The sequence below is a fragment of the Canis lupus genome, chromosome 5 (genome assembly GCF_048164855.1).
Source record: "Canis lupus baileyi chromosome 5, mCanLup2.hap1, whole genome shotgun sequence".
NCBI classification, from domain to species: domain Eukaryota; kingdom Metazoa; phylum Chordata; class Mammalia; order Carnivora; family Canidae; genus Canis; species Canis lupus.
In genome coordinates, this window is record NC_132842.1 from 63,847,146 (window position 1) to 63,855,830 (window position 8,685).

Genomic DNA, 8,685 nt, shown 5'->3' on the forward strand with positions numbered 1-8,685 from the left:
TTTTTGGAGGAAAAGGGAAGCAATTACTTATTTATTTATTAAATATTTATTGAGCATGTACTACGTGCTAGGTAATTTTCTATGTGTTAGCAGTTCAGCAATGAACAGAAAGACAGTATTTCTGCTCTCAGGGAGTGTATCCTCCTGTAGAGGAGGAACGTGGAAAATTGGCTAAGTCAACGATGAAAGGAGATTGAAGAATAACTGGTGGAGGGGGTGGGAGGCAGTATGTAATTGCCAGATAATGACAAAGGAAGACCTCTCTGCAGAGGCAACACTTGATTTGACACCTGCATAGCGGGAAGGATCCAATCATGTGAAGTTGCTAGATGGGTGGGAAAACGTGCCAGACAGAGGGACCTGCAAATGCAAAGACCCAAGCGCAACCCGCAACCCTATGTGATATGATTATAATGCTTCATGCAACATTGAAAGACACAATCCTTACGTGCTGACTGATGGAAGTGCCAATGAGCATGTGCAGAAGGTTGGAGACAAGAGGTGGTTCTTAGGTGATGAGAGTGAGCTTCTCGGAAGAAGGAGACATTTAGGTCGGCTTTGAAGATGAAATCTTCTGGATGGATGGAGAAAGGATGGCCTTTGCCTGGGAATTGCCATGAACAAAAGCCCTTCTGTGGAAGGTCTTATTTGGGAGAATGGAAAGATGGGTTAGAAAAGTGGTGGGCATAATTATGGAGGCTAAAAAGCATCTATGACCATTATCATGATGATGATGATGATGATTTATAATAGGAATTACTCCTACTCATTGCTTATTAGTCTTAGTATTAAAGTTTTTAATAATATTAAACATTTATTAAAAGTTGACTATGTGCCAAGGACTGTGATAAATATTGTACCTTCCTCGTCTCATTATTGTCCGCATTTCATTTTACAGTTGAAGAAATTGAGGGTCGGAGAAGTTAAGTAGCTTGCCTGAGGTCACATAATTAAGTGACAGAGGCAGGACATGAACCCACATCTGTCTGACTCCAGAGATCCTGCCACATTATGTGAAAATACAATTTTTGAATATGCACTGTTGAATTTGTGTCCCCGAGTCATGCTCTCTGAGATCCCAGAGGAACTGGCAAATGCTAACTAAATCTATGGAACAGCGAAAGAGTACAGTGTCTGTTAGTTAGATGACTTTAGTACCATCATCAGTGGCCATGATGTCATTTCATATCTATGCCATTATCTTGCCCAGTGGCAGTGGTGGTGGTGGTAGTAATGGGGTGTGTCAGGGAGGGCTGATTGATATCTGGTAGAGGAGATAGGTTGACTGAGGCTCTCATTTTTTTACTTGGCTCCTTCTGTGATAAAGGTAGTGCCTGGCTATGATAGGAAAGCTCAGTACTTGCCATTGATACACTGTGGTCCTGGAGTGAGTTTTTCTGTGCCAAGCAAATGGTGCTTATACAAGACTGAAGTTGTCAACTGATAAAGCAAGGCAGATGCCTTTAAGAGTGCCATGCTCTCTGGGCACAGATCCAAAGTCATAATGCTAAAGGAAAGTGTCTGATTAGAGCACAGGGGTAAAAATAGCAAGACTGTGGCTTTCGTCACACTGCACCCATGACCTAATTAATGCCACTTAGCCCATAGCCATAGTTATAGCCATGATCTTGGCACTTTGTCACATAGACCTGTGCTGTTGTCCATAAAGGACACTGATCAAGAGAATAACTGATTCAGCACACTCACAAGACCTGAATTCTGTTCCAAAATAACATGTGCAAAGCCGCAAGCACAATGCCTCAGTGAACATGGCACAAATGCACTCAATAAATTGAATTCCTTGTCCTTTTCCAACCCTCTCCCTGGCTCTGGTGCTTACTTCTTTCGCGCTATCAGACAACTCATTTCCCTCTCTGAGCCATCCGTTTATCATCTCTAGAAAAAGGTTGGACAGCTAGGCAAATGGTGTTAATTTCTCATACCAATTTGGATATATTTTTAAGGAGCATTGAAGCATTTTACAGCTATGTCCATACTCAAAAGGAAAGAGTTCTGTAATTGATTGGTGATGTCCGCCATGGATGTAAGAAAAGAGAACATGTGTATGTACAAACATACTGTGTATTGACCTTGTTGGTTTCTTTCTGCCATATTTAAAGTTAGATTAAATTTTGTTAAATTATATATCTATGTTTCAACAGCTCATCGTAAGACAGGAGACCCATCTATACTGCTCTTTTGGGATGGATCAGTAAAATCATCCTTATCTTTAAGGGTCGCGTCTTGTTATATCAACCTGAACAAGGTAAGAAAAATGCAAGGCTTGGCAGCTGTAGGAGGGAGTGGGCCAGGCTCTCAGAGTCATCCCAAACCCTTTTGTCCTGGAACTCTGGTCTTCTGGCATCTGTGAGGACCACAAAGGCACTCTACCTTTTAGGTGTGCTGTGGAAAAGCACATAAGTAAAGATCCGGTCCTCTGCATGATGTGGCTGATGAGACGCCCCCGCTGTGGTTAAAACTAGTGAACAGCATGGGAGGCACACAAAAGGTGGGTGGAGGGCGACCTTTATAAGGCTCTGATTCACTCCCACCCTTGACTCGAAGCCTGGGCAGTGCAGTCCTGCCCTGACTCATTATTATTTAAAGCTGCAACCTCTTCTTTCCTCTTCACTTTTTTCAGTTCACATTTTCCGTGATATTTTCCCATTTGGAATGAATAAAAATTCCTCTTCTCCACTAGGCTATTTTTTGGATTCCCCATTCTTCTCAGGTATGCTATGTATGTGGTGGGGGGGATGGGGTGGTTATAGACTTCTGAGCAAGTCAATCAGCTTTTTCATGCCTCTCCATGACATGTTCCATCATCTGAGGGTAAAAGTTTGAACTCAAAGACCTTCTTAGAGTATTACAGAGTATTATAGATAGTAACCATCATATATATACATATATATATGCCATCATATATATATAATCATATACATATATATACACATATATATATTATATATATGTTGCAGATTTTCCTGAAAGAGTATGTATCTTGTGTTTCTGTAGATTGCATCTTGGGCATCATCAACTTGATAATATAAAATATAACTCAATAGAGTTATTTATAGAAGTTTTACAGAAGAGGGAATCCAAATGGTCAATAAGCAGATGAAAAGATGCTTAACCTCACTGATAATCAGTAACTTTTTTTTTTTTTAATAGGCTCCACATCCAAGTTGGGCCTTGAACTCACGACATGATCAAGAGTCACATGCTCTACTGACTGAGCCAGCCAGGTGCCCTCCCCCGCCCAGCAACATTTCTAATAGAAGATAAAATACAAATATTTTAAGTATATTATCACCCAGTGCTAGTGGTGTGCCAAGGGAAAGGAGGCTCACATTCAAACTCCTTTCCTCCACATCCCAGTCCATATTCCCTTGCCTTCAGTCAGCATCCATCTTGTTGGGGTGCATCTGGTGGGTCATTCATTTCTAGAGGTTTGAGCTTTGGTAGGATTACCAATTTGGTGTTTCTGGCATCTTTCATTAATTTTTACCACTGGAAAAGGCAGCACCAGGAAGCTTCGGGTTCTGCTATTACATCCATTATGTGAAAGACCCTCTTCATAGCAAAGACTGATCATCTTAGCCGACACTTTCTTTTGAAGAACATGAGGTAGCCAGTAAGGAATCTCAAATTCATATTCAATGGAAGAATTGTGTCCATAGTGGAAGAAAGCATTTCCTCCTGGAATACGAAGACCCGCTAAATCAGCAAAGTCCAGAATTACGGAAATAAAAAGGAATACTTTTTTAGATGGTTTGTTATTAGTTGAGATATTAGATATTAGTTATTAGTTGAGATAGTCAGGGAAGCCACTAATCCTCTCATTCAGATTTCCTGCTCCCTTATATTCTGTCTATAAGAGAAATGACACCATAATATTGGCCTCTGATTAGCTCGGGGCATAGATTTTAGGTTATAGGATAGTTATTTAGTCTCTCAAGATACTGTCTCCAGTAGGTGATAATTCAGTAGGTCACTCTATCTTTTGGCAAGACTAACTCTTTATGGATGATGCGGTACATGGACAGATAAGTAAACCCTATGAACATTAGGAACTACCTTATTTCTTTTGCATAAAGTGAAGAGACAGTGTTGTATGTGATACCGTGATCTCAAACAAAGCTTTCAGTGATTCCATGCCTGGTGGGACTGCCAGAACAAGGAATACAAAACCATGTAAAAAATTCCACTAAGGACATTTCAGTAAGGACAAATTTTGTCCCTTCATGAAGGAAGGGTTCCAATATAATCAGTTGCTACCAGATAGCAGTCTGGTCCTCAGACAATAATTCAGTATTCACGACACTGGTGCACTGAGCAGAGTGGTAACCAGATTAATTTTGTTATTAAACCTGTGCGTTACTTCATCCTTTGACACCATGACCACATTGTCCATGAACCTACTCACTAGTGTCTGGAGAGAGATTGCCAGACATCCACAGGGGTATAATTTGTAACATGATTATTTAGAACTTCCTACACAGTGAGGCCCTTTTCTGAACACTCGCATGGGACCAACCACTCTCTTATGCTAAGCCCATTTAGAATTGCTCATCCTTCATTAAAACCTTGTTACCAATAATCTAATCTTATTCTTTCTAAATGCCTGGACCTTGCATCACAAGACTAACTGCTTGAAATCCTACCTATTGGAAAATTCTCCCTTCCTGCATTATTCTTCAAGGCTATTCTTGAGTGAGACTGAAATGCCACAGTAATCCATTTCTCACAGGCACCATAAATCGGGTTTGATTTTCCTCCTCACTCAACTGATCATAAGGACTCCTTAGGAGTTTTAGGACTGAAGTGTGGCAGGAGTAGCTATGCTTGGAGTGTGGGGCTCTGGTAAATAGCTTACATCTTAAAGATTTGCTCAGACCTAATTCTGTTTATATCCTATCTCCTTGATGATGGACTGATGCAGGACCTGCCTGAATTTATGGCTTGGTGGATCAGACAACTCCCACTTCATGATGAACTGTTCAGTTTTCATGGATTCTTGGCATTCAGGTACATTGAGAAAGAGCTGTTTCTTAAAAAGAGAAAAGAGCATAGCTTTCCTACCAATCTCAAAGGTATGCAGCTATGATTCTCCTAACGCTTCTTTCCTCAAGCCTAGCAATTTGATCAATTACAAATCAAACTTCATTGGGTCTGAGGTATCACAAAGGCCAACGGGATGAGTTGGGATAGCTGGAGAACCTTCCCTTGCTCTGAACTGCCTCTAACTTGGCAGGCTTGTGGTTACCTAATAATTACTTCTGGTATTTTCTGCAAATCGGGATAGAGAAAAATGCATTAGGCAGATCAATATCTGCACACTAGGTGCCAGAGCCTGTATTGATTTACTTCACTGAGAAGACTACATCTGGAATAGTAGCTGCAATTGAAGTCAAACCTAATTAAACTTAGAATAAGCCATTGTAATTCTCCCAAGATCCGTCCATCTTCTGCACAGATTAAATAGGCAAACAAAATAAGATTGTGATGGTATTGGGGTGATGGGGTGATTCTCCAAGACTTTGTAGCAAAAATCTTTTTATTTTTATAGGAATTATTATTGTTTTTGGTGTACTATTTTTATATGGAGGAAAGCTCCATGAGCTTCCCCTTGACTGAACTTAGGAACTGGGGAAATAACCAGCATGTATTCACTGAACCACAGGCTTTAGATGGCTCAAGCCTAAACTCTCCTATCAGCTCCACTTCAACCTTTGATCCATGATTGTGTTGTAAGGTCCCAGGACTTAATGGTAACTCAGAAAAATGCAGTCTAATGATGCCATAAAGATCTGTATATGTCACTTTTCCCACTGCACAGTTACAATGACATAGGGCCAAGTTTCCTTTAGGGAAGACTAGGGAGGGAGATTTGTGAGATTTTTGTAGGCTCTTTTCTTGGTGGTACTGAGTTTGCCTTTTTTTTTTTTTTTTTTTTCAAGGAATTCTGAGTCAGTGCTGAAATTCAGGCCTCAGAATTGGATTGGACCATGATCCCTTGTCATGCTGATGCAAATCAAACTTCTCCTTACTAGATTGAATCTTTCAAGATATGGGTCAGGTTGGACCTTGGTTAGGACCTTGGTCTTCAGGACCCCCAAGATAGAGACCGTTATAGGTCAAACCATTCTGATTATCTTTTCCACCATGTGGCCTGTTACAGTATTCATGCTCACTTTGCCTCTGGTGTTTGTGCCAGCCTATCAACACCACTGAAAGCCTCTTGCATTTCACTTTTAACTTAGAATACAGCCACTACAGTGCTTTTCAAAGATTTGCCACTCCTCTCATCAATGTATTTCTCACTGCTTTGCTAAGGGAGTGTTTTTGAACCCTCTCAAAAGAGGAGAATGAGTGGATTATGACAAATTTACTCCAACATTCTTTTCTCCCTACATTACACCAAGGGATTACATGAATGTTGACTTTATTTACAGTAGGCCACCACTGAGTCAAGATTCCTATCAACCATTTAGAACCCACTTCCAGCTCCCTGGGTGAACCAGTTGATATTATTTATTTTTTAAAAAAATATTTATTACTTTGGTGAAAACCTTGTGTTCTTTATGGTTCAAGCTTGTTTCAAGAAGGTGCAACATTTTTATTTATAGTTTGAAATAGACTTTCAGCCATATTAAAAGATGGACGGATAAACTGGTTCCTTAACCAAAGTTAAATGAAGCAGATTCAAGTCCAGGGTTAAATCACAGGTGTTTCCTACCACACCTATACCCAACTTTCCAGAACTTGGTGCTGGAGGAAAGAACTCCAACAGGGAAGTGATTCGGGTCAGGGAGGGGGCAGAGGCTACCTGAGTGACAAAGGGCCTATAATTTTCCACAGCCTGATTCTACCCATTTTCTAAGCAATCCTAGGAAACAGAGTAGATGAATTACAATATTGTATAGGTCTCTTAGTGTTTTCCTAAATATCTAACATAGTAAATTACTACTCTGAACATGGAGTATTCAATGTGGGGTCAGAGAAGCAAATGCTAGATCAATTTCTCAGGATTGTGGACCACTCCCATCTGAATAATCTAGGAACCCAGTCTCCATTTGGAACATTCCTTGTGATCCCTATAGACCAAGAGCCCAAAGATACAATTTAGAGGGATAAAACAACAACAACAAAAGCCCATGGACAGAACCCATGGCTTAATAGGAGGCAACTTCAGCCCATAGGTTAAGCACACTGCCAAGGGCTGAGTCAATGTCTTCCATGTGAAGGTCCTACTCCTCTTCCTATTAATAACCAGTGGGAGCAGTATAGGCTGGAATGCTAGCCTATATCTGCTCCTCTCAGGAGCAGAAGATTCAGTCCTGGTTAGAGGACCTACTGTCATGTGTTTTAAGTACTCAAGAGATCTGAATAAGATTTACGGTTTTGGAGGTAGATAGAATGCATATCTTGGTCTGTGGTGTGGAAAAAATGACTACCCATCATTAAGTGCCAGAAATTGCAGTCATTAGCACAGTGCTATGTGTTCACAATGTCAGCTCACAAAACACGTCCCTCTCCCTAGTCACAGGCAGACAGGTAATGGTAGCACTAGGGTTTTTTAAACTGTGCCTTAGTACAGGTGCTGGGGTTGCCCATAGAGCTCTTGATGCATAAAGCCTGGACATTCTGCCAATTTTTCTTGAGCAATGACACCAGGAAATTAATAGCTAAGTGGATGTTGTACACGAGCTCATCATCTGTCATCTTTACGTGGCCAGTGGCCAAGGCCAGACACATCACCTTCTTCATCTGGAATTTGATCATGGACTTCACTTCATCCACTTTGGCCACCATGCTCTCATTGTGGGTCAGCAAGGAAGGGAACTTGTCAGCCTTAGTCAGGCCTGGGCCCAGAATTCATAGGATTTTCTAGATCAGAGATTCTGAAGCCAAAAAGACATCATTCTTTTTGGCCAGCTTCTTGACTTTTTTTTTTTTTTTTTGAAGATTTTACCTATTTATTCATGAGAGACACACAGAGAGAGGCAGAGACACAGGCAGAGGGAGAAGCAGGCTTTTCACAGGGAGCCCAATGCAGGACTCAATCCTAGGACTCTGAGCACGCCCTGAGTGGAAGGATACACTCAACCGCTGAGCCACTCAGACCTCCCTCTTGACTAATTTTTTATTCTTGTTGAGTTTCTTCAGTACCTCAACATCCATACGGGAAATAGCCACAGCCTTGGCCTCATCGCAGAGCTGCTGGTGCCCCAAAACACATATGGAGAACTTGAGGTGGGGAGTGGACTTAAGCCTGATGGTGCCCAGGAAGCATTTCTCCTTCTGAAAGTCAGAGTTCTTCAAGCCAATCTGCAGGTTCTCTCCAAAAACTTTGGGTGCTTGCTCTGGTTCCCATGCAAGACTTCTCACACCATCTTGTACGGGTTGTTGTGGGAGACTTTGCTGCTCATGGTGCCATGCGCCGCAATAATTAGAAAAGAGAGTTGTGAGTCCATTGATTATAGAATCTCTGGTAAATAAAGTTGTATCACTAAATTCAGCTTCATTCAGAACTATATTACTCTCTATATAATCTATGATCTTCTCACATATGTTCCTCAAGTTTTGCTGACATAATTTAGCAAAATCTTGTGTTCTTTGCATGTGCCCCTTCTTTCATGGTTTTACTCTATAACTGATGCCCCAGGGCATGTTGAGATCTGA

At 41.1% G+C, this 8,685-nt stretch overlaps 1 pseudogene; it reads right to left on the minus strand.

Annotated features, from left to right (window-relative positions):
• Nucleotides 1-7,569: 7,569 nt before the first annotated feature.
• LOC140634487 (large ribosomal subunit protein uL1 pseudogene) lies at nt 7,570-8,432 on the minus strand (annotated as a pseudogene).
• Nucleotides 8,433-8,685: the final 253 nt, after the last annotated feature.